The following is a 22,605-nucleotide window of genomic DNA, read 5'->3' as shown; positions in this document are numbered from 1 at the left end:
CTCACAGAAACTGGTGTATATCTAGGTTTTGGGACTTTGTTAGAAAGTGAACCACCTGGGATGGAATTAGATAATACTATGAAAGGAAAGGTCTCACCTGAGTAATGAAGCTGAAGGGTTGTCTTTCCACACGTGAAGTCTCTGGACACAGTCTGAGGTGAAGCATGTTGAGGTGGCAATCGTTGTGTTGGTTAGGTTGTGATCGGCAGATGCAATATTATTTGATATGGATTGGGAGAGGCATACGGGAAAGTGAGCCCTATCCAAGGGTTCCAGGACTGGGGGAAGTAGAGGCTCTATAGTGGAGATGTGAGCTTCCTGCTGTCTTAGAGTTCAAAAAGACAGTCGATAGTTAATGTTATCATCACATTATTTGGTAATTGGGTTAACTTTGAAAAGCCCTTTTGTTAGGGTTTGCTGTACAGTATCCAGTATCTTGTATATAGCTGGGCTATTGGATGCTTCTGATCTACTTGGTCTAGGCTTTTGAGAGAGTCTGCATATCAAATACACAGCCTATATATTAAAAAGACTCAGTCTGTGTTTTAAAAACTTCGAGACATACAATTAATTTTCCCCCTATCATATTAATTAACTAGTGATTTATATGACTACATTTTATTAGGAGTGTACATAAACACCATTCCCACCACCAAAAGACTGTGACCCATCCCACCCACCTGACCAGGAATCTGCATGTCTACCCCTCACCACAGGGCTTTTACTTTGGTGCCCTACTTTGGTCAGGTCCTGCTTTTAGTTTCCCTTTCAGATCTTCTTTCTCAACTTCTGTTGATGAGTGGGATCATCCCATACTCATCTTTATCTTTCTGACTTAGCTCACTTAACATAATTCCTTCTAGCTATGTCCAAGATGGGTCAAAAAAGGTGGGTTCATTGTTCTTGATAGCTGCATAGTATTCCATTGTGTATATATACCCCAGCTTTCTCAGCCACTCATCTGTTGTTGGGTACCTGGGTTGCTTCCAGGTTTTAGCTATTATGAATTGTGCTGCTATGAACATAGGAGTACACACCTCTCTTTGGTTGGGTGTTATGGAGTCCTTGGGGTATAATCCCAGGAGAGGAATTACTGGATCATATGGAAGGTCCATGTCTAGTCTTCTGAGAGTTTTCCAGACTGCTCTCCACAGAGGCTGAACCAATTTACATTCCCACCAGCAATTCAAAAGGGTTCCTCTGTCCCCACAACCTCTCCAGCATTTGTTGCTGCTATCCTTTGTGATGTATGCCATTCTCACAGGAGTGAGGTGGTATCTTAGTGTTGTCTTAATTTGCATTTCTCTGACAATCAGTGACCTAGAGCAGTTTTTCATATGTTTGTTAGCCTTTTGGATCTCCTCTGTGGTGAATGTTTTGTTCATTTCCTCTGCCCATTTTTGGATGGGGTCATTTGCTTTTTTGTTGCTAAGTTTGCTGAGCTCTTTATATATTTTGGTGATTAGTTTCTTGTCTGATGTATGGCATGTGAAGATCTTCTCCCATTCTGTGAGGGGTCTCTCTGTTTGTTTAATAGTTTCTTTGGATGTGCAGAAGCTTTTCTATTTGATGTAGTCCCATTGGTTTGTTTCTGCTTTAGTCTTTCTTGCAATTGGGTTTATTTCATCAAAGATGTCCTTGAGATGTAGTTCGGATAGTGTTTTACCAATGTTTTCCTCTAAGTATTTGATTGTTTCTGGTCTGACATCCAGGTCTTTGATCCATTTGGAGTTGATTTTTGTTTCTGGTGAGATAAAGTGGTTCAATTTCATTCTTCTGCGTGTTACAACCCAGTTTTCCCTGCACCATTTATTGAAGAGAGCCTCCTTCTTCCATTTAATGCTTTGGGCCCCCTTATCAAAGATTAGATATCAATAGGTGTGGGGTATTTAGTGATTTAATGTAGTTTTTACTTAGAGCAAATGATGCCACTTAAATTAGACAAGTATGTTTTTTTTTTCTGATTCATGATAATATAAAATTAACAGTGTTAGATTTAGAAAATAATGCTACAATGTGTCTCAATTTATTTAATTTTTATAAGAAAATGCCTTTATTATTATTATTTTATAAAATAGAAACATTGACAAAACCACGGGCTAAAAGGGTACAACTTTGCACAATTCCCACCACCAGAACTCCGTATCCCATCCCCTCCCCTGACAGCTTTCTTCTTTCTTATCCCTCTGGGAGTATGGACCCAAGGTCATTGTGGGATGCAGAAGGTGGAAGGTCTGGCTTCTGTAACTGCTTCCCTGCTGAACATTCACGTTGGCAGGTGGATCCACACTCCCAGCCTGCCTCTCTATTTCCCTACTGCGGAAGGGTTCTATGGAAGCAGAGCTCCAGGACACATTGGTGGGGTTGTCTGTCCAGGGAAGTCTGGTTGGCATCTTGCTAGCATCTGGAACCTGGTGGCTGAAAAGAGAGTTAACATACAAAGCCAAACAAATTGTTGCATAATCATGGCTGGAATAGTGCAGATGAAGAGTTGGGGGGGGGGTCTCTGTTTTGTAGGTAGCTACTAGGCATATTGTAGTAGGCATATAGGCATGTAGTACTAGGCATATATTCCAAAGGGCCTGTGGATATACTAGGTTTCTTTTTTTTTCCCTGAGCCTGAAATCTGATATACAGGTGGATCCAAGTTATTGTCTGGGGAGTTGATATCATGGCTCGAAAAGGAACAGGAAGCTGAATCAGGGAAGAGAGTAGCTCCCTAATATGGGAAAGGTGTATAAATATTGTTGACTGTAAACCCATCGATTTGATGTGATTTGGGGCCCATATTCAGCTCAGGAGCCTATGTGGCCTCTGCATCCCTGTAGATCTGAGCTCACACTCTGTGGTCATGAGTAGGGACATTCCAAAGCTGCCTCAATTCTAGGACCCATCTTCCTCAGGTGGAGCACAGAGTATGTTGTCCAGCCTCCCTTCGGAGGGTGGAACATTCTCCACCCTTGTTGATCCAAGTTGAGGGCAAGGACCTATGGGGGACCCACAAAGGGGTCTATTTTGTTGTTCCTGATAGAGATGACCTGTAACAATGGAAACAGGGATTTATTTAAGGTCTAGGCCCATCATGTCTGTTTGGGAATCTCTGGACTCCCCGAATTGGGCCCCTGATGATGGGATGGCCTGATAGTGACTAAATAGTGATGGTTATAGTATGCCAGTCTCTTGACCTTATTCAGCTTTTGCAGTCCTAGCTTTGTTAAGAGTTAGTGAGAGAACTGTAATAGGAAATAGGTGAGGAGGATATCTAAGTAGACACTATTTCATTATGAACTTTATACTGACTCACTGAAGACTACTGTGCACTTTTGCTTTTATATATTTTGCTCTAGTTTATGGATATATGTGAACATATGCTCTATCTCATGGGACCTAGTCTATATCTAGGTTTGGGGAATTTGTTAGAAAATGAACCACCTGGAATGGAATTAAAGAATACTATGAAAGGAAAGGTCTCACCAGAGTAATGAGGCTGAAGGGTTGACATTCCAAGTCTGACGTCTAAAGACACAGTCTGAAGTGAAGCATGCTGAGGTGGTACTCCTTGCGTTGATCGGCAAATACAATATCATTTGGTATGAATTGAGAGAAGCATGCAGGAAAGTGAGCCCCACCCTAGAGGTTCCAGGACTGGGGGAAATATAGGATCTACAGAGGATGCAGGAGGTTCCTGCTGTCTTAGAGTGAAGAAGACAATAGATAGTTATTGCTATAATCACATTATTTGGTAATTGGGTTAACTCTGAAAAATCCCTTTGGTAGGATTTGCTGTATCATACACAGCATCATCATAGTTTATATCCTTTGACATTATTTGTACATAGCTGTGCCACTGGTTGCTTCGGTTCTCTCTGGTCTAGGCTTTTAAGAGAGTCAACATATCAAAGACTCTGCCTGTGTATTAAAAAGACTCAGTCTGTGCTTTAACAAGTTTGAGATATACAATCAATTTCTCCCCTCTCATATTAATTAAATAGTGATTTATATGATGACAATTTAATAGGAGTGTACATAAACACCATTCCCACCACCAAAAGACAGCGTCCCATCCCATCCACCCCCTACCCCTGCGCCCTGGAAGCTGAACATCTACCCTCACCCTCAGGCCAGGGTTTTTACTTTGGTGCCCTACTCCAGTCATATGTCTTTAATAACTCAAGAATTCTTCCTTGTGAATATAATGGAGGCTAGGATATAGGTTATCTGCATATTAATGCATTCACTTAGCTCGTTCTAAAATTCATAGTATTTTTTCCTTATAAATTCACAGTTCGGCTTTGACAGTCTAGTCCCACACTAGTAAAAATTACCTGAGTAAAAAGATTAGGTCTTATCATCATCATCGTTATTATCAGCAGGATATAATCTCATTTAAGTTCTAATAAGCACTAGTATCTCTACTTTGCTGTGGATTGTGTGCAAGATGAGGAAGAACGTTTTGTTTTTCTGTCTCACTTCATGAACAGAGGCCTATCACTTCTTGTGAGTCAGAGGATAAATGAGGGACATGACTACAAAGCAAGGAAACATTTGCAACGGCAGAAGAAAACAAGTCACATAATTTGCCTGCTAGTAAAGAGCTCATACACATATATACAGACACGCAGACAACGCAGAACATATGTAGGGTGGTCGGAAAAGTCATGTAAGAACACTTAGCTCATTTGGCTGATACAAATAATGGAATTCATCATGTTAATTTATGATCTTAGAACACTGTATACAAAGAATATAGACAGGACATTATCTTACTTATTTCCCACAAAATAATTATTGTGATGATGTCATGGCTGGAAAAAGGCCAGAAAGTTGGATCAGGGAAGAGAGTGGCCCCCAAGTATGCTCGGAAGTCAGGAGGTAGCACAGCTGGTTAAGCGCACGTGGCGTAAAGCTCAAGGACTGGCGTAAGGATTCAGGTTCGAGCCCCTGGCTCCCCACCTGCAGGGGAGTCACTTCATAGTAGTTGAATCAGGTCTGCAGCTGTCTTTCTTGTGGGGCAGCTAGCTCCGGGTTCCCCACCTCATCAGGCGCTGGGCGCCAGAGGGTCAAAGCGCCCCCCCACCCCGTGGTTCCTGGAGCAGCTCAGGATGTGGAAGGTGACGTGCCCAGGGAGACAAACTCTCATTCAGCCCTGGGAAAAGCCTCAGAGGGCGATTCCTTTATTTGAGAGAGAAAGCAAATGCATATACCTGTTGCTCAGGTAGAAGGTCAAGGTCATCATTAACCCAGGCACAGAGCAACACAAAGCATAGCATGTTGACCTACAAACTATTTGACCACAAATGAAGAACTACCAGACAAGGTTTCATCATAAGCTTCACAAAGCATATTTCCCCGGGCAGGGGGGGTAATTACAGGCCCCTCAGGGTAAATCGCAGGCACTTCAGAGGAAGGGGGAGGAGGAGGGGCAGCTGAACAAGAACGTATGTGGCTAAAGTTAGGCTGAACACAATGTGCAGGAATTCACGGCCTTTGTTTTAAGGGGAGAGGAGAGACATGTGCAGAAAGGCAGCCCCCTTTCCAGAGAAGCCATCCATCATCATAGTTGAAGAGGTCAGGGGGACCTGACCTTGTCTCGACCTAAAGGGAAAGTTTGGCCTGGACTTCCCAGGACAGTGGGCCCTATTCCCCAACACTTTCTCTCCCAGTATCTGTCTTCCCCTCCTCTCTCCACTCCTCTCTGTTCTAAGAGGGATGATATCAATAACAAAAACAGTAAATAAAGGGCAACAAAAGGGAAATTAAATAAATAAGTGTTAAAACAAACCTATATGCTCACAAAGAAGGGGGTGTAGAGGAGAGGGGAGAAGCACAGGTTACTCCTCCACTACACACATTCTTCCTTACTGATGTCCGTGTGTCCTACGCCATGCTACATAGGATCAGGTTTCCCTGGCACATAATGTGTATTATTATTTTTAATATGTCTCGACGGGACAGGCGGTAGCAATCCAGTAGAGATGAACATCACCATAATATAATTTCCATGCACAATGACCTGGGTTCAGTCCTCATCACTGTGGGGGTGGGGTGGTGGCTTCATGAGCAGTGGAGCAGTACTGCAGGTCTCTCTCCTCTGTCTTGCTATCTGTCTCTCATCCTCTTTCCAAATTAGAAAGAGAAAGGGAAACAAATGGCTGCCAGAAATTGAGGATTTGTGCAGGCACCAAGCATCTGCCTCAACCCTGGTGGTAAAGAAATAAACAAATAAGCTTCACAAATGGCTAATGCATACCTGGTATAAAGACTACACAGGGTGTGTGTGTGTGTGTTTTCAGGAGCTGTCTTTAGTTCTGACCTCTACTTGGAATCCACTTTCTGTCATAGCAACCAGTCACTCCTCACTTGATATGAACCCAAGCCATCACCATAACATAGGGCCACATTTCATTCTTGATGGTCTCCCTAACCTGGCCACACCAAACTCTCCAAAATAGGGCAGGCACTTTCTGAGCACCTAATATTCTCGATGACTTGTTTAGAGCACTTCCACAGTAAGAAGTTATTAAGTTCTCACCATCTCTTGTGAAGTAAGTACTGTGATTGTCTTACTTTTAACAGAAGTGAATCCCAATGATCTGGATCAAAGACTCATACTCTGTCTAGACAATTGTATTTACACTCGTAGTATGTTGAGAGTTTGACCACTTAATAAGCTTCTACTCAATTGTTTCATTTTGTTTTAGAAAGTGAACAACCGTAAAGCACATTTATGGAATAAATTCACATCTGGAGCAATACTCAAACAATGTAAATGCTTGTCAAAATATATTTGTCATGGTTTGCAAAATTACAATAACAAATAGAATTTTCCTTGCTTAAAATTCATTCGCTTTAAGTCCTCTTAGATGTCACACACATAGGTATTAAGAAGATATATAACTTTTGGTATGACTGATAAAAACAAAGCATTCATTATACACAGAACACACACACATAAATAAATATATTTATAATCCTATTTATTTTCTTTTATTATTTAATATTAATTCAAAAATTATAATGTAACAGGAGTATAATTCCATACCTTTCCTACCACCAGAGTTCTGTGTCCCCATTACTTCCATCGGAAGCTACAGCAATTCTCCCAAAGTCAAAGATATGGCTTGACTATTATTTCTATGTCTGTCTGTCTGTCTGTCTGTCTATCTATCTCATATATCTATCATCTATTTATCTATCATCTATTCAGTTTTGCCTACTTTTTCCCCCCTTTAGTCCTCCCATCTCTTTTTCTCTAAATCACATCTACATCTTTTACTACTTCCTTTTCCCCTTCTTTTATCTCTATTTCTCTGATGGAATTGAGGTTCAGAGCCCTCTAGCCATCTTTCCACAGCACCCCCCCCTTCTAGGAGTATGGATCAATGTTCATTTTGGGACTCAGTGGTGAGAGTTCCATGCTGGACATGGGTGTTGGCAGGTGGACCCACACCCCCAGCCTGTGTCTGTCTGTCCCTAGTGGGGCAGGGCTCTGGGGAGGTGGGGCTCCAGGACACATGGGTGAGGGTGTCTGTCCAGGGAAGTCAGGATGGAGTCATGGTAGCATCTGCAACTTGGTGGCTGAAAAATAGTAAGATATAAAACAAGACAAAATGTTTAATAAATAGTAACCAAAAAGTAAGAATAGAACAGATGAGAATAGGGATCTTAGAAAACAAGAAGTGTGTGTTATGTGTGTTGCCAGGGACATATGACTTTAGTAACTCTGTGTGAGTTTGACAGCTAACATGCAGGTGGACTAAATATATTTTCTGGGAAAACAGTGCCAAAGTTGAGAATAGCACTAGAAAATGGACTAGGGCCAAGAATAGGTCCCAGACCTGAATGAACTATATAAGTGCAATTAACTGTTCACCCCACCCATCTGACCCAGGGGCCATGTGTATTCACATTCAGCACAGGAGCCTGTGTGACCTCTGAGTCCCTGGAGGTCTGAGCTCACAGTCCCTGGTCACATCTAGGAACAATCTATGCTGCTTTCATTTCAGCGCCCGTCTTCCTCAAGTGACAGAGTAGGCTGACCAGCCTCCCTTCAGAGAGTGGGGAAGTGCTTACCATTGCTGCTCTACAGTGAGGGCAAGGCCCTGGAGAGGCCCATAATGAGGGCTTGTAATGACATGCTTGATGGAGATGACCAGTGGTGGTTGAGAGAGGGATCTGTTAGAGATTTAGGTCCATCATATCTATGTGGGAATCCAAGGATCCCCTGCCCAGAGCCCCAGATAAAGGGTAGCCTGGTACTGATCAAAAAGGCCACCATTAAGTGATCCAGTCTCTTACCCTTTTCTGTTTTTTGTAGTCTCTTCTTCATCTGATTTTTTCCCAGATGCTGTAGCCTTGAGTGTCATTTGTTATATTCAAACTGGTATTAGGTTAAGATTTAGATTAAGAGATGTCAACCTTTCTTTATAGTATTTAATTGAGTAGATGGAATGGTGGGGGAAAGTGAAGGAAAGGAAGATGTGTAGGCCTAAGCAATAAATATCTGACTAGAAAATGTATGGTGCCTTCTTTAAGTCTTTCTACTGGATCTCTGAGTTTACTAGGTCTAAATCTAACCACAGAGGATTATTAAGCACTTTCACCTTGAGGTATGCAGTCCCCTAGATCATGGAGACTTGCGTACATGTGTCCTGGCCCCTGGTCCCTAGCCTGTATCTAGGGTCTGTAACTTTGCTAGAGACTCTGCCGTCAGAAGTAGAACTGGGTAGTCCCATGCGTTAGGAAAGGTCTTAACAGATTATAGGGGTCGGAAGGTTGACATCTCAGGCATAGCATCTCTGGATAAACCGTAAGCAAAAAAGCTGTGGCTGCTTAACATGGCATGTTGGCACAGATTGCTCTGGCTTAGCTGAGGTCAGCAGAGGCACCAGAACAGGGAAAGGCATCAAGAGGAGAGGCATCAAGAAATAGAAGCAACATCTCACAGGTTCTATGACTGCAAGGAATACACATTTTAAAGCAGAGGGGCAAGGTTGCTTGTAGTCTTAGGGTTTACAAATGCAATAGATAATTTTATTATAATTTTTTGAAAATCCCATGGTTGGGATGTAACATACTGTACTTGACTTTACCATTCTTATTTTATTTAGTGATATTCTTATCCACTAATAAGAGTATATTATATACCGACAGGTCCAAATGACCCTGATCTATCCAGTATAAGGTTGTTGATAACTTTGTATTAAAAAAAACAACAAATAAAGCCTATATTTTCCACTTTTTTGTATCTTTTTCTATTTCCCTGAATAGTGATATATATTTTTGAGTATATAAGCCTTTCAATTCTTTTTTTTTTTTTTTTGCCTCCATGGTTATCGCTGGGGCTTGGTGCCTGAACTAGGAATCCATTGCTCCTGGAGGCTACTTTTCTCCACTTTTTGTTGCCTTTGTTGTTGTTATTATTCCTGTTGTTGTTGGATAGGCCAGGGAGAAATTGAAAGAGGAGGGGGAGATAGAGAGTGTGAGAGAAAGATAGACCTGCTTCACCACCTGTGAAGTGACTCCCCTGCAGGTGGGGAGCCGGGGGCTTGAACCACCGATCCTTACCCCAGTCCTTGTGCTTTGTGTCATGTGCGCTTAACCCGCTGAGCTATCACCCAGCCCTCCCACCTTTCACTTCCTTTGTTAGGTTTATTCCTAAATATTTTATTGATTTTACACTAAACTGAATGTGATTATTTCTGAATTTGTTGTGCTTGTGCATACATACATAAAGGAATGCCACCAACTTTCATATTTTAGTTTTGTAGCCTGGCATCTTAATATTTTTCCTGATAGTTTCAGGAGCTTCCTGCTGGATTCTTTAGGTTTTTCTATGTCTACTTTTATATCATCCGCAAATTGTGGCAGTTTGACCTCCTCTTTCCTGTTATGTATTTCCTTGATCCCTAGTTCATGCCTGATTGCTATGGTGAGAACTTCCAACACTATGTTGAATAGTAGAGGTGACAGTGGGCAGCCCTACCTGGTACCTGATCTGAGGGGGAGTGCCTCCAGTTCCTCAACACTGAGTGTGATGTTGGCTGTAGGTTTGTTGTATATGGACTCCAATAGGTTAAGGAATTTTCCATCTATTCACAGTCTTTGTAGTGGCTTGATCACAAAAAGATGTTAGATTTTGTCAAAGGCTTTCTCAGCACCTATTGAAATAACTATGTGGTTTTTGTTTCTTTCTTTTATGATATGGTGAATCACATAGATTGATTTGCATATATTGAACCTGCTTTGTATTTCTGGGATAAATCCCACATGGTCGTGATGAAAAATCTTTTAAATATACTGCTGTATTCAGTCAAGGTATTTTTTGTTTCCTAATGTGTCTGCATGGCTATGAGTTTCCTTACCAGTACTGTCTTATCTGTGTCCCGTATATTTTGAAAGTTCATATCTTCATTTTCTTTGGACATAGGAACATTTTATTTTTATTTATTTATTTAATTTATAAAAAGGAAACATCGACAAAACCATAGGATAAGAGGAATACAACTCCACACAATTCCCACCACCAGATCTCCATATCCCATCCCATCCCCTGACAGCTTTTGTATTATTTATCCCTCTGGGAGTATGGACCCAGGGTCATTGTGGGATACAGAAGGTGGAAGGTCTGGCTTCTGTAATTGCTTCCCCACTAAACATGGACACTGACAGGTGGATCCATACTCCCAGCCTGTCTCTCTCTTTCCCTAGTGGGGGTGGCAGTCTGGGTAAGTGGGGCTCCAGGACACATTGGTGGGGTTGTCTGTCCAGGGAAGTCTGGTAGACATCATGCTAGCATATGGAACCTGGTGGCTGAAAAGAGAGTTAACATACAAAGCCAAACAAATTGTTGACTGATCATGAACCTAAAGGCTGGAATAGTGCAGGTGAAGAGTTGGGGGGGGTCTCCATTTTGGAAAAATCTAGTAGGTCTGTTTTAGTTATATTCCAAAGGGCCCATGACTATACTAGTTTTCTTTTTTTCCCCCTGAGCCTGAAATCTGATATGCAGGTGGATCCAAGTTAATGTCTGGGGAGATGATTTCATGGCTGGATAAAGGCCCAGAAAGCTGGATCAGAGAAAAGAGTAGCTCCCAAATATGGGAAAGTTGTATAAATATTGTTGACTCTAAACCCCATAGATATGATCTGATCTGGGGCCCATATTTAGTTTAGGAGCCTCTGCATCCCTGTAGATCTGAGCTCACATTCTATATTCATGAGTAATAGTGTTCCAAACTGCCCAAATTCCAGGACACATCTTCCTCAGGTGTAGCATAGAGTATGTTTGTTGTTTTAGCCGAGCTGGCTTCATGGGCGGGTAACAGAGACAACCAGAGACACGCGGCTGGGCCGAGAAGCTGTATTTCTTTATTCACGAACAACGATTCATAAACTAACCCAAACTAATCACCAAACAGAACTCTCCTGCCTCCTTCTCACATGGCGGTGCCAAGAAGTCTCGAACTCTGTCCGGGTTCTTTTGGGGTGGGGACAAGTGGGCCTGCAAAACTAGCAGGACTAAACCAATTTTCCTGGCAGGGGGAGAGCTAGACCAAACCAATGGAAAGCATACAACATATGTTGTTCATCCTCTCTTTGGAGGATGGAACATTCTCTACCATTTTTGATCCACATTGAGGGCAAGGTCCTATGGGGGTCCACAAAGGGGTCTGTTTTTTTCTTGTTCCTGATAGCCGTGACCTGTAACAATGGAGAGAGGGATTTATTTGAGATCTATGCCCATCATGTCTAGGAATCTCAGGACTCCCTGACTAGGGCCCTAGCTGATGGGGTGGTCTGATAGTGACTAAAGAGTCATCATTAAAGTAGGCTAGTCTCTTGACTTTAATCAGCTTTTATAGTCCCTACTTTGATAAGGTTAGTTTTGGAATGAATGAAGGAAGTATAATAGGAAGTTGGTAAGGAGGGTATCTAGGTCTAAGTAGAAACTATTTCATTGGGAACTTTATGATGTATTTTTAGGTCTTTCTACTTGTTTGCTGCATATACTGACTCACTGCAGACTATTGTGCACTTTTGATTTCAGGTATATATTTTGCCCTAATTTATGGATACATCAGAACATATGCTCTATCTCATGGGACCTGGTCTTTATCTAGGTTTTGGCACATTGTTAGGAAGTGAACCACCTGAAATGGAATTAAAGAATCCTATGAAAGGAAAAGTCTCATCCAAGTAATGAGGCCGAAGGGTTGATATTCGAAGCATGACATTTCTGGACACAGTCTGAAGTGAAGCATGCTGAGGTGGTACTCCTTGCCTTGATTAGATTGAGATCAGCAGATACCATATCAGTTTTATGAACTGAGAGAAGCATGCAGGAAAGTGAGCCCCACCCTAGAGGTTCCAGGACTGGGGGAAATATAGGCTTATAGAGGAAGGTGGAGGTTGCTGTCTTAGGGTTTAGGAAGGCACTAGATAGTTATTGCTGTAATCAAATTATTTGGCAATTGGGTTAACTTTGAAAATCCCTTTGTTAGTATTTGCTGTATCATACACAATACCACCATAATTTATGTCCTTTGATATTATTTGTATGTGGCTGTTCCTTCTGTTTGCCCTGGTCTAAGTTTTTAAGGGAGTCAACATATCAAAGACTCACCCTATGGTCTATGCATTAAAAAGTTTGAGACACCAAACTTCCCCAGACAACCTCACCAATGTGCCTTGGAGCTCCTCTTCCCCAGAGCCCTTCCCTACTAGGGAAAGAGAGATTCAGGCTGGGAGTATGGATCCACCTGTCAATCCCCATGTTCATCAGGGAAGCAATTACAGAAGCCAGACCTTCCACATTCTGCATCCCACAATGACCTTGGGTCCATACTCCCAGAGGATTAAAGAATAAGAAAGTTACCAGGGGAAGGGATTGGATATGGAGGTCTGGTGGTGGGAATTGTGTGGAGTTGTAACCCTCTTATCCTATGGTTTTGTCAATGTTTCCTATTTATAAATAAAAAGAATAAAAAAAAGTTTGAGACATTCAATTTTCCCCTTTCATAATAAAATAGAGATTTATATGACTACAAGTTAATAGGAGTGTACATAAACACCATTCCCACCACCAAAAGACTGTGTCCAATCACCCCCCCGCCCAGTGAAGCCGAACTTCTGCCCTCATCCTCAACCCAGAGATCTCTACTTTGGTGCCCTAATACAAAGAAACATTTTAATTCATTCCTTCATCTCCTCTTTGACCCAGTAGTTGTTAAGTAGTGCACTGTTGTGTGGGACTATGTGAAAGCTTGGTACAGCTTAGGGAAGCTCTCCTATTCTCAGATGGAGGTCTAGAAAGACACCCCACTTGTTAGTCTCTCTCCTCATAGAGGTGAGCCAACAGGGAAAAGTCTCCAAGACTCAGTTTCTCCTTGTTAGTCTCTCAAGCTCACAGAAAGCCTACAGGACTCTCATACTTAGTTTCTCCCTGCTGACAGGCCAAATGGCTGCCTGCTTTAAGGTTCACTCAAAGTTCATGAAAGTCACTCAAAGTTCACACATTCACTTCACCTTTTGATCACAAAGGAGAACATACTCTATCATACACCTCCCCAACACCAGAGAAACTCCCAAAATATTATTTCCTTATGACCCTTGATATCTATGATTTACATCAAGACTTGTTTTTCTTTTCTCTACCTCACCTTACTGGTTTAATCCCTATGCCTTTATCAAATGCCTCTGGTTAATTAACTTGCCTGAATTATGGAAACTAATTGTCTTAACCTTTATGTATCACATCAATTTTTGTTATACCAGCCCTCTACCATAGGGGCAAGCTGACCTTTAAGAAACCTGTAATTTCTGATGTATTTGAAAAATGTTATTTGTTTAAATCTCTATATAAACCCAAATAAAACGAGTGTTTGTACCAAATTGCTCCCCGAGTCTTCCCTTCTGAATCACTGAGCCTTAGAGCTGGTGAGGGAAAATTGTTGGCTTACCTCCTGGCTGGAGCCACCTCATGTGAGCCCCAGCACTGTTGGGTTTCTGTATTTTAGGACTTTTATTTACTTATTTTTTATTTGTTGTTAAGTGTTAGTTTCATTCCACTGTGGTCAAAAAAGATGCATGGGATGATTTCAATGTTCTTGTATTTGTTGACACTGTCTCTGTGGCCTATATTATTACCTATCCATGAGATTATCCCATGTGGACTAGAAAATAATGTGTATTCTAGTTTCTTCTGGTGAAGGACTATCAAAATATCAGGTAGGTCTAGTCTATCTAACTCTAGGCTTAGTCCACCAAACTCACCAAGTATGGACTCTTGAGTTACGAGAATTTCTTTCTCACTCTTTTTCTACCAATTGCGCGTGTATGTCTGTACCCACCGGTGGCTTAGTGAGTTTGTGATAAAATCCTGGTTGTATTTTCTTGATTTTTCATGTGATTTTTTTCTAGTTTGTCAGGAGAACAATATAAAATGGCTCCTACTTCCTAGCCATGCTTCTGAAAATATTAACTATTTCTTAGTCATGAATTTAATGTTTAGTTTTCTACATCAAAGCAATGTGCCTTGGCTATAAACTTTTTAGGAAATTTTATCTGATTGCACACAAATATATATATATACATATATATATAACACATGTATCTATATCTCATAGACTCGTTAACCAAAGACTTATTTTGCAGTTCCCTTGTGTATCAAACAAAATGCCACAGTTACCATTAAGGTTCTACATTAACTCTGACGTTAATAAGTCAGAGTTTAGTCAAGATATTGGGAGACTAAAACACTAGGGTTGGGAAAATTATACAAGGAAAGCAGGTAAAAGTGTACACTGCTATAGATTTCTATTATTTGTGAAATTTGTAGAATGACTTGTCAGGTGGGTAGAGCCCATGCTTATTCAATCATACAGTGCAGGTTCAACTCCTACCACCTGCCAAGCTGGGTGATGCTTCTGGGCTCTGGTGTCTTTCACACTCTCCTTATGTCTTCCTATGTCTGTCTATCTTTCTACTCAATATTTTCTGCTCTCTTTCCAACTCAAAAAGTTGACTCAGAGCAGTAAAACCCTAGTGAGAATAAAAATAAAAATAAAATCTTTCTTAACACTAAATATCTGAAATTTATTTGAATATAAAAATGGAGATATAATCCATATATATATGTATATATCTGTGTAGGTAGAGTGGGATTGGGAGTGCAGAGTAGAGATACCCTAGTGCTAGTACAAAGGATTTTCATGCAAGAAGTCTCAGAATTTATCTTTATCACCATTAATAACCAGAACTGATCAGTGCATTAGTCAAAAATAAATAAACTAATAAGTAAATTATACATAATTTAGATTGCCTATACTCATGTATAAGAAGACTTCATATTGTTAAGATATCACTTCTGTTTGAGTTGATACATAGAGAGATCAAAATCTCCAGCAAGTTATTTTGAGGTTATCAGCACAGTGGTTCTAAATGTGATATAAAACAACACGTATTTCATTGGATAACCCTCCTTACTTACCTCCTAATACAGGTCCCCTAATCACTCCAATGCTAACCTTGTCAAAGTAAGGAACTACAAAAGCTAAATAAGGGCTAGAGACTGGAAGACTTTAATGACGACTCTTTAGTCACTATCAGGCCACCCCATCAGCTGGAGCCCTAGTTGGGGAGTCCTGAGATTCCCACACAGACATGATGGACCCAGACCTCTAATAAATCCCTCTCTCCACAGTCACTGGTCATCTCCATCAAGACAACACAATGTACCCCTTTGTGGGCCCCCATAGGACCTTGCCCTCAACGTGGATCAATATGATAAGAGGAGCCCTGTAGTGGGGAAGGGTGGTGATGGCATACCTGATCGAGTACCTGGGTTCAAGGCCTCAGTCCCCACCTGCAGGGATAAGGAATGTTCCATTATCTGAAGCGAGATTGGACAACATACCCTAATTACTATGAGAGGAAGATGAGTCCTGAAATTAGTGCAGCCTGGAGTGTTTCTGGCCTTGACCACAAAATGTGATCTCAGACTTATAGGGATGCAGAAGTTACATAGGTTCTTGTGCTGGATATAGGTCCCAGATTAAACTGGTGGGGTTTACAATTAACAATATTTATATACTTTCCCCATATTTGGGAGCTACTCTCTTCCCAGATCCAGCTTGCTAGCCCTTTTTCCAACTACGACACCATCTCCCCAGACAATAACCTTGGTCCACCTGCATATTAGATGCCAGAGGAAGGCAAAAACTTATAAAGTTCTGGGCCCTCTGGAATATACCTAAAACAGACCTACTAGCTGTTTCCAAAATTGGAGACCTCAAATTTTCATCTGCAATATTCTTGCATTTAGGTTCATGATTAGTCAACAGTTTGTTCTGCTTTATATCTTCACTCTTTTTCAGCCACCAGTTTCCAGATGCTACCATGATGCCAACCTGACTTCCTTAGGCAGAGGATCCCACCATGTCTTGGAGAACCACCTTCCCAGATCCCTGCACCACTAGGGAAAGAGAGAGGGTGGGAGTATGGATTGATCTGTGAATGCCCACGTTCAGCGGGGAAGCAATTAGAGAATCCAGACCTTCCACCTTCTGCAACCCACAATGACCCTGGGTCCATACTCCCAGAGAGATAAAGAATAGGAAAGCTCTCAGGGGAGGGGATGGGATATGGAACTCTGGGGCTAGGCATTGTGTGGAAATGTACCCCTCTTACCCTGTAATCCTGTTCATATTTCCATCTTATAAATAAAAAAATAAAAATTGATAACTATTAATAAAGTCCACAAAATCCAATGAAATATTCAAGGAAAGGAGCCATGTTGTAAGGATAATGCTAGGCTCTTGGAAAGCTTCCTAGAAGGCTATAAAAATCAGGAGAGCACAACACAGAAAAACAGATGAATAACAGGAACTCTTGCTCACCACTGACTGAATACAAAGTGCTTCAACCAGGTTAGAACATAGGTTATTAACTCCTTATTAAAAAAAATATTTTGTTGAGAGTTGGGCAGTAGCACAGCGGGTTAAGCGCACGTGGTACAAAGCGCAAGTACTGGCATAAGGATCTCAGTTTGAGCACCTGGCTCCCCACCTGCAGGGGAGTCGCTTCACAGGCGGTGAAGCAGGTCTGCAGGTGTCTGTCTTTCTCTCCCCCTCTCTGTCTTCCCCTCCTCTCTCCATTTCTCTCTGTCTTATCCAGCAACGGCGACATCAACAATAACTACAACAATAAAACAAGGGTGACAAAAGGAAAGAAATACATACAAAAAAAAAATACTGTCAACATATGATATGTCAGTCACACTCCCTGGTATTTACCAAAAAGAGTTAAAACATAACTAAAATATGTTCATAGGTGCCTATATAAATTGTGTTCATAATTTTCTGATCTTGGAAGTAAACATGATGCCTTTCAGTAGGTGAATAAATACACTATCTGGTATATTCAAACTATGGAATAATACTCAGCACTGAAAATGGTGATACTGTGAATCCATGAAAGAGATATGAAGGGGATTTTAAATAAATAGTTTATGTAATATTTTAAATACTTATTTATTTTTATTATCTTTATTTTTTTGGATAGAGACAGAGAGAAATTGGGAGAGTAGGGGGAGACCGAGGGAAAGAGACAGAGAGACACCTGCAGCCCTGATTAACCACTTGTGAAGCTTTCCCCCTGCAGGTGGGGACTGAGGCCTTGAACCCAGGTACTCGATCAGGTATGCCATCACCACCCTTCCCCACTACAGGGCTCCTCTATATTTTGATTACTTTAATGAAATAGATGAAGCGCTGGTTAGCGCTGGCTTTTTATGGTGCTGGGGATAGAATCTGTGAACTCAAGCCATTACACTGTCTCCCCAGGCCATGAAGGTAACTTGAAATGTTAGTGAAAGAAGTTGATTTGAAAAAGAAAAATAGATATCGTAAAATTCCAATTATAGGATATTCTAGAAAAGTCAAAACAGGAGTGCAGTAGAAAAATGTGTGGCTTTCTGAACTGGTAAAGGGTAAGGAAAGGAATGAATTAAAGAGTTTAGTCAATAAAAACATTTCATGTAATACAGTTGGGGGCCAAGAACAAAAGCCCACTGGCACAGGGCACCTCTTTTGCCCTGCTTGTGGCCTGTCTTTGAGTCCTGGCACCACAGGACAGTGCCACAGTGCCAGAGTCAGCTTTCACTCTGTGATATCTCTGCTCTCTGTCTCTCACTCTGTGATAACCTCTGCTGTCTGTCTTTCTGTGTTCTCTGTCTCTCCATAGGAATGAAAGCGTGGCCTAGCAGTGGTGATCTCATGTATGTGAAAGACCCTGGCTCATTAAAAATCTGATAAGGAATGCATGCCAGCATACAGTTCTTGCAAATCATGATATATATATATATACACACCGAGCAGGAACCTTAGTGCGTATCATGACTGGGATGATTGGAATGTGTGTACAGTTTCTTGGGAATCATTGACAGTGGCAGAAGCTAAGGACATGTTAGATAGGATTCACATGGAGAACCTCCATCTTTCCCTCAATTTTGTTGTGATTCTAAAACAGCTTTGAAAAAAGTAATGTCTTAAAAATAATTTTAAAAAGCTAGATACTGTATTTTGACACAGAGCTCATTATTTTTTCTCCTCTGAGACTGTGAATAAGAGTTCAGGGAACCGTATATTTGGGAATTAAACACAACCATAATTGCTTCTGGCAGGGGTGTAAAAGGAATCACACTGTTTCCTGTGTAGGAGAGATCAACCTCCCAACGTCAACTTCAGTTTCCAGCTTTGTATAAGAAACTGGTGAGAAAAAACATTTCTGAAAGTCTCCCCAAGCTTTATGTATCTTGAATGCTTAGTAAGTTTAGAGATAAGTAGGACTGAAAACAGGAGAATTTGCAATAAACATTTGTATAAATTTTGTTTCTATTGTTTCTGAGCTATAGTTATAAAAGCTTATTTTCTATGAACAGAGACAAGGACATTAAAGTCTAGCACACTTACTAAAGAATACTTCTGAATTTTTTTATTCATTGGGCTAGCTTTATATGGGAGGAAATAAATCATTGATCTTATTTAAGTGTGTTCTTAAATAGCCAGATGAGCTACATATTTTGCCAAACCAATGGATAAGGTTCATGTATGAGTTTACAGCTGTAATATTTAGTAGAAGAAGGGATATTTAACTTCTTATTTTAGCAGTTTAAAGACAGGACAAGACTGGAGAAATAGTTTCCTATACATAAAAATACTTTCACATCAGAGGCTCCAAAGTTCCAGGTTTAGTTCCTTCACCACACAAGTCAGAGCTGAGCAGGGCTCTATGAAATCATCAGTCATCATCATCATCAAAGATAACATAAGTTACTTCTTTCTAATATGCAGTTTTTCAGTGATCAATAGTTAAAAATAAGTTGGGCTGTCAGAAAAGTCATCGTATTTTTGTATAGAAATTTATTTAAAAAAAACATGTCATAGCTTTACTGACAACCCAATAGGTAATTCTAGTTATTAGCTTAAATATATGAGAATATATATGTGAGTCTGCTCTGGCACTGCCAGAGGCTTGGCTATGGAGTAGCCACAGCTGTGTTTTGCTTTCTCAGATCACCTAGAAAGAGTAATGAACATCACCTGAAGTCCAACCAGGATCTCTTCAAAAACTCTCCAAGCCACAGCCACCAAGTGCCAGATGCTACCATAATGCCAACCTAACTTCCCTGGGCAGGTGACCTCACAAGGTGTCCTGGAACATCATCTCTCCAGAGCCCTGCCCCACTAGGGAAAGAAAGAAACAGGCTCAGGATAAGGATTCCACCTCTCAATGCCCATGTCCAGTGGAGTATCAATTATGTAAGCCAGACCTTCCACCTTCTGCACCACATAAAGATCTTTGGTCCATGCTCCTGGAGGGATAAAGAATAGGGAAGCTTCCAATGGAGGGGAGGGGATAGGGAACTCTGCTGGTGGGATACATATGGAATTGTATCCCTGTTATCTAACAATATTGTTAATCATTATTAAATCCTTAATAACAATTCAAAAAATAAAAATAATATATGTATATAAATGAGCATATATATACTTAAATATGTGTATTTGTATATACTTATGCATGTCCTTCAGGAAGTATTAGTGTTGTTAATGACTATGAAAAGGTGAAAAGGACACAAATCAAATCATATTTTATTTCTTAGGTCTACCTCATCCTGTTATAGCTGTAAGTCACTTCTTAAATAATATTAGTAAATGTTTAATATTAAGACTGACCATTATTGAAACATTACGCTAAATCAGAGACTATGATCATTTTCAATTTCCCTTAATATCTGATTATTTGCAATATAGTAATCACACAAAGCTTACTAGACTGTGTGACTAAGAGTTTGTGGTTTATTCATAGCAATTATAGCAGCAAGGTGACGGCACTGGTTTACCAAACTACAGTGTAAGACAGGCTTGAACTTTGTCGTTCAGGAGCTGTGCAGCACTGCAGTAGCTGGTGAAACTCTCTGTCTCTTACATTTTTCTTCTAGATCCATAACAAAATGATACTGCGTACTAGATAGTGTCTGTTAAATACTTACCTGCCGGGCTAGCTTTGCCAGAGAGAGAGAGACGAGGAACTCGTGGCGGCCTGGTAATACAATTCTTTATTCATGCAGGAGCCCCAGAGTTGGGTGTGAGTATAGCGGGTTTAAGCCACGTGGAGCTAGCAAAATGGTCACCTCTCACTATGCACACCAGCCCTTCTCCAGGTCACAGAAGAGAAAAGAGTGAAACCAGGAACAGAAGTGGGTTTTATGGGATAAATACCGGAAGTGGCAAGTAGGAAACGGAAATGGCTAGGAAAGTGGGTGGAGAGAGGCAAAAGGCATGCTGGGAAGGTGAAAGGCTGGCGGGATTTATGTACCCTGCAGGCATGGGTGGGGATCTTTCAGGCAAAACAATGATTGTGTAAATAGGCCAAAGCATCAAGCAATGCAGGGAAACTGTCATAATGCCCGACTGCCGGGATAGCCTGAGGGTACTTCTTCCCGAGCTAGTGCTCTCTGGGTTGGAGAGAACTCAACTGGAGCTGATCTAGGCTGCTGTGTGGGAGAGGGATCAGGAACTCGTGCTGCACCAACTTCCGCAGGAGATACACTCTGGAACTCTCGGAGCCGGAAAGCAATTTCCAAGTGTCTTTAATCAGAAGAGCAGCTGTTTTTATACTCTCCAAGTAGGGTGGAAACAGGATGTGATATAGAGAGGGTGGAGAGAAAAGTGACTGGTGAAAATCAGAGTGTGACAAAGAAGGGATCAGTGTGTGACAAGGAGGGGGTGGAGCAGGAGAGAATCCTATCATAGAACCACCAATGCCCTGGAGTGCTTTATGTAAAAGTGATTTATGTAAATAGACCAAAGCTTTGGATCAGTAAAATCCCTATATAGGCATATGGTTAAGCAGAAGCCAGGGGGAGATGGCAACTACCCAACACCCGACATCTCCCCCTTTCTTTTTATCTAATGGCCATAGTATCAGGAATGTGGGGTTCTTTGTGAGGCAGGGAGTCTGATAGGACGAGGCATACCTTTGGGGTTCTACTGTCCCTCCTTGCTCAACCTCTCGGCAGAGAGAGAGAGACTAACAGGATAGACACCCTCCTCAGGTTAAAGCCCTGCCAAGCTCAACCACATCCTCACAATTTCCCGACCCTTACCCTTGTGTATTGTAACTAGTAAGTACTCAAATTGTGAAGCCCCTGCCCTTCCAGATAAAAAACATCTTCTTAGGGCCAGTTGGTGGCACACCTGGTTGAGCGCAAATATTACAGTGTGCAAGGACCCAGGTTCAAGCCTCCGGTCCCCTGCAGGGGGAAAGCTTTGTGAGCTTTGCAGGTGAGTCTCTGTCTCTCTAGATCTCTGTCACCTCTTGATTTCTGGATATCTCTATACAATAAATAAAGATAATAAAAAAATTTTAAAAAATCATCTTCTCACATCTGCTATTCATGAATAAATGTATAGCTTAGAATTTAATACAGATAAAATTTCATTTTTAATAAACGAATTAATTAAAAAAAGACTTTAAGTCAGCTTGAATCTACCTGGAGAAGGTGATACTTTACCTTCCACTGAGATGCCACTCTCTCTTCCTGCAATTCCTTCAGTAAGGTAGAATAAAAATTACTGGGTATTCTGCATTTCTGTATTATTTAGCCAAAGGAGATGTATAACCTTAAAGGAACAGGTGAGAGAGAGACAGAGAGAGAGAGAGAGAGAGAGAGAGGGCACTAGATAGAAGGAGGTATTTCCTATTTTTATTAAACATTTTAAATGGTTTAAGTGGGACTACTAAAGAGTTTGGCAGCTTGTTGTGTCATTTCTTCCTACAGATGATCTTGTACAATATGATCTTCTCCACTGATAGCCTCTTTGGTTATGTGATTACATTCATCAACATATCAGTCAAAATCAGCTTCATCTGCAGCCTAAAATCCAGTTATTAGAGTTTCTGCCTAACAAGTAGCACTGGGGAGAGATCAGTCTAAGCACCAAGACAGTAATCCCACATCTATATGCATAGATCTGCTCCTCTCTAAGACAGATGTTTATTTTAACCAAACTGCCCTAGAGATTTTCTAGTTCAGAATTC

The sequence above is a fragment of the Erinaceus europaeus genome, chromosome 4 (genome assembly GCF_950295315.1).
Source record: "Erinaceus europaeus chromosome 4, mEriEur2.1, whole genome shotgun sequence".
In the NCBI taxonomy this organism is placed as follows: Eukaryota; Metazoa; Chordata; class Mammalia; order Eulipotyphla; family Erinaceidae; genus Erinaceus; species Erinaceus europaeus.
Note: the sequence above shows the minus strand (reverse complement) of the source record.